The following is a 5,036-nucleotide window of genomic DNA, read 5'->3' as shown; positions in this document are numbered from 1 at the left end:
AAAGAGATCTGTATTATAAGAAATACTAAAGGGAGTTCTATAGAAAGAAAGGAAAAAACAGAAGAAAGAGACTTGGAGTGCAGTGTAGAAATGAAGATTACCAGTAATGGTAACTAAAAGAGGAAAAAGAAAGTAAAAAATATATATATACAATACAAAAAAATAGAAAATATGACATTTAAATATGAAAGGATAAAATGGCTAACATAAGTACTGCCTTTATGGTAATAATATTGAATGTTAATGGATAATACTCCTCATTCAAAAGAATGGATTTTAAAACATATGATCCAACTACATGCTGTTTGCAAGAGACTACCTTTAGACCCAAAGACACAAATAGTTTGAGAGTGAAAGGTTGAAAAATAACATTCCAGGCCAACAGTAATAAAAAAGAACTGGGGTAGTGATACTAATCTCAGACAAAATGGGCTTTATAGGCAAAACTGTTATGAGATGAAGAAGGGCACAGTTTCTTAATAAAAGGGGAAATTCACCAAGAAGAAATAACAATCAACATATGTATGCACATAACCATGATGTCTCAAAACACCTGAGGCATACACTGGTAAAATTGAAGGGAGAAATAGACATCTCTACAATAATAGTTGTAGACTTCAGAACACGCCCATATCAATAGAAAGAACATCTAGATGGAGGAAAATAATAAAATAGAGAACTTGAATAACACCATAAATGAACTGGACCTAACAGACATTTATAGAACATTGCATCTAAAAGCAAGAGGATATACATTCTTCTCAAGTGTGCATGGATCATTCTCCAAGATAGCCCATATGTTGGGTCATAAACAAGTCTCAATGGATTTAAGCAGATTGAATTATACAAAGCACTTTTTCTGATCATAGTGGACTGAAGCTGAAAGATGATAACAGGCCAAAAACTGGAAAATTCAAATGTGTGTGGAAGTTAAACAGCACATTTTTAAACAATCAATTATTCAAAGAAGAAATTACAAGAGGAATCAGTAAATATCTCAAAACTAATTAAATGAGAAAACAACATATCAGAACTTATGGGATGCATACTTACCTGGCAGGGGAAACACATGATCACGATGGTGGTTTTTCCATGGTGAGGCTTATCCATTGTACTCGGAATGTGCTGACTGCTGCCATTTCCCCAAATGTGGGAAACGTGACTGCATAATTTGTGGTAGTGGGGAACTGTGTTCATGCTTTCCCCAGAAAAAAGCAAACACAAAAACAAAAAAAAATACTTATGGGATGCAGCAGAGGCAACACTAAGAGGGAAATTTATAGACCTGTTTGTTACATTGCAAAAAAATGCGCTAAAATCAGAGACCTATCTCGTATACCTGGAGGAACGAGGAAAAGTCAAGAAACTAACCCCCAGGCAAGTAGAAGGAAAGAAATAGCAACCATTAGAGCAGAAATAAATGAAATTGAGAATAAATATACAATGGAGAGAATTAACAAAATTAATAGTTGATTCTTTGAAAAGATTAATAAACTGACAAATACTTAGCTAGACTGACAAAGAAAAAAAGAGAGAAGATGCAAATTAAAAAAACTAAGAAATGAAAGGGAGGAATATTACTAATGCCCCCTCAGAAATAAAACAGATTATAAGAAGATACTATGAAAAACTGAATGCTAAAAAGTATTAGACAATTAAGATGAAATGGACAAATTCCTAGATGCACACAAACAATCTATACTGACTCTAGAAGCAATAGAAGACCTCAAGAGACCAACTGAACTGAGAGTTCAGAAATAGACCCTCATATCTATGGCCAATTGATATTTGACAAGGCTGCCAAGTTCACTCAATTAGGAAATAATATTCTCTTCAATAAATGATACAGGGAGAAGTGGACACCCATAAGCAAAAGAATCAAAGAGGAATTCTGTGTTAGTTAGATTCAGTTGTCAGCTTGGCCAAGTGAGCATACCTAGTCTTGTTGCTGTGGACATAAGCCAACGGTAGGTGAATCTCATCTGTTGCTAATTACATCTGCAGTCAGCTAGGAAGCGTGTCTGCTGCAATGAGTGACGTTTGACTTAATTGGCTGGTGCTTAAATGAGAGAGCGCAACGTAGCACAGCCTAGCAGCTCGGCATTCCTCATCTCAGCACTCGCAGTTCAGCCCAGGCCTTTGGAGATGCAGAAAGAAGTCACCCCGGGGAAAGTTGTTGGAACCCAGGGGCCTGGAGAGAAGACCAGCAGAGACCATCCTGTGCCTTCCACATAAGAAAGAACCTCAGTGGAAAGTTAGCTGCCTTTCCTCTGAAGAACCAACAAAATAAATCTCCTTTTTATTAAAAGCCAATCTGTCTCTGGTGTATTGCATTCCGGCAGCTAGCAAACTAGAACGACTTCTATCTCACACCATATGCAAAGTTAATTCAAAGTGGATCAAATACCCAAATATAAGAACCAGCACTATAAAACTCCTAGAAGAAAATATAGAGAAGCATCTTCAAGATTTTGTGGTAGCAATGGTTCTTTTGACTTTAAGCCAAAACATAAGCAATGAAAGAAAAAAATAGATAAATGGGACCTCCTCAACGTTGAAAACGTGTGCATCAAAGAGCTACGTCAAGAAAGTGAAAAGACACATTTTTTGTTCAATGGGAGAATATATTTGGATTGTAGGATTTCTTTATATATTCTGGATATTAAAACCTTGATCCAGAATATATAAAGAAATCCTACAATGCAACAATAAAAAGACAAATGGCCCAATTAAAAAAATGTGCAAAAAACTTGAATAGACATTTCTCCAAAGAGAAAATCCAAATGGCTAAAAAGCATGTGAAATCCAAAAGACTAAAAAGCACATGAAAAACTCAACATCACTAGCTAATAGCAAAATGACAATCAAAACTACAGATATCATTCCATGCCTACTAAAATAGCCACTGTTAAAAAAATGGAAAACTAGAAGTTTCAAGAGGATGTGGAGAAATTGGAATGCTCATTCATTACTGTTGGGAATGTAAAATGGTGCAGTCACTGTAGAAGATAGTTTGGCAGTTTCCCTGGGTGCTAAATATAGAATTACCATATGATTGAGTGATCCCACTACTCAGTATATACCCAGAAGATCTGAACAAAACATTTTCACACTGATATTCATACTGGCATTATCCACAATTGCCAAAAGATGGAAGTAACCTGTGTCCAACCACCAATAAATGGATGAACAACATATGTATTTATATATGTCATGGAATATTATTCAGCCATAAAAAGGAATGAAGTGTGATCCATGCAACAACATGGATGAACCTTGAGAGAATTTTGTTGAATGAAATAAGCCAGACACAAAAAAGACAAATATTGTATAATTTCACTGTTATGAACAGTGGCAAACTCATGTATTTAGAATCTAGAATATATGTCACCAGGAGATAGATTGGGGTTAGGGAATGGGGAGTTGGTACTTTATTTGTACAGATTTTCTATATAGGCTGATGGTAAAGGTTTGGAAATGGATGGTGGGGATGGTAGCACGTTATTTTGAGTGTAGGCAACAGCACTGAGCCCTATAAGTGAATGTGCTTAAAAGGGGAAACTTTAGAATGCATATGCTAATAGAATTAAATCTGAGAATAAAACATAGGACTGTACAATACAGTGAACTTTATTGTAGACAAAGCACTATAGTTTATTGTACATATAAAAGAATATTCTTTCATGAATTATATCAACTGTACAACACTAATACAAGGTGTTAGTAATACACAGTTATATGGGGATAAAACTAATGTAAACTATAGAAAAGAGTTAATAATACTATTTTAATGATCTTTCATTATTCGTGACAAAAGTAACTCCTATTAAATAAGTACAACTATAAAAAAGTGATATGAACAATTGTAACAAATGTTCCACACCAATGTAAGGTGTTGATGGTAGGGTGGGGAACGGGGTTCCTCTGTTTTATGCATGATTTTATTATAAACACATAATTTCTCTAATAAAAACATTAAATTTTAAAAGCTTTTTGTAAGCAAACGAAGCTGGAAATAAAGTTGAGCATGCTGTGTGATTTTATTAATATGACGTCTTATAAAAGGCACAACTAACTTATGGTAATAAAAATCAAAGTAGTGTCTCCATCTGGGGGCAAGAGCTGACTGGAAAGAGGTAGAAAAAAACTCTGTAGAGTGTTAGAAAGTTTCTTATCTTGATATACATGATGATTATACAAATGTGTACATTCTCAAAATTCATTTATCTGTACTGTTATGATCTGGGCTTGTGATACCACAAGCATGGCTTCTTCCACAGAAGGGTCTGCCTGATCTGACACTACAAAGGAGAAACACATCTCTCAGTGTGAAAGTCATTTACTGCAAGTGCACTGGCAAGGAAATGGAGGTATCTTCCCCTAACCAGTTCAAAGCGGAGATGTGAGTTAGGGTCTTTATACGTAAAGAAAATGAGATAGAGGTCAAAAACGGAGTAAACACTGCATGATTTATTCTTGTCAATTCAGCAATGACATTGGATCTTTGTGAGGAAGGCACAGGCAAATTTATCAATCTTGTGCTTTCTCAAGCACATCCTGTTGTTCCAGCTTCAGTGATTACATTTAGATATTGATATGCAAGCTGTTATATACATTGTCTTCATGAATTTTTTCTTAGAAAGACAAACTTCTGTCTTTTTAGGAAGAAGTTACTGATTTCCTGAGCTATAGGGTATACTTGATGCTATTCTGTTATCTTATTCCTATAAGCACAACTGAGAAGATTTGGTTAATGTCCTTCTGGGAGCTAAGTACAAAGAATAGACTGCTAAGCTCAGGGTAAGCATTTTTCTAGCTATTACATTTCATTATATAAAGATTATATTTATAAGGAAAATACTTGCTTTTGCTTTTTTATTTAATTGTTTAGTAGTTACGTAAAGTCAAACATTCTGCTGGGGAAGTGACCGACACACTCAGCAGCCATCTCCCTTCTCTCCCTTCCCTTTCTCTTTTTCTTTGTCTGTAGATGTTTCAGTATGTTCCCATTTCATGGTCCAGGAGAGACTTTAGAT

General features: G+C 35.1%; 1 non-coding gene across 1 annotated transcript; it reads left to right on the top strand.

Annotated features, from left to right (window-relative positions):
* Positions 1-1,045: 1,045 nt before the first annotated feature.
* Positions 1,046-1,208, top strand: LOC143672310 (U1 spliceosomal RNA). The gene has a single exon (XR_013169775.1). It is a non-coding gene; the product is annotated as a U1 spliceosomal RNA (small nuclear RNA).
* The last annotated feature ends 3,828 nt before the right edge of the window (positions 1,209-5,036 follow it).

The sequence above is a fragment of the Tamandua tetradactyla genome, chromosome X (assembly GCF_023851605.1).
Source record: "Tamandua tetradactyla isolate mTamTet1 chromosome X, mTamTet1.pri, whole genome shotgun sequence".
NCBI lineage: Eukaryota > Metazoa > Chordata > Mammalia > Pilosa > Myrmecophagidae > Tamandua > Tamandua tetradactyla.
The sequence above is the reverse complement of the archived record's forward strand: the minus strand, read 5'-3'. Positions and strand labels throughout refer to the sequence as shown.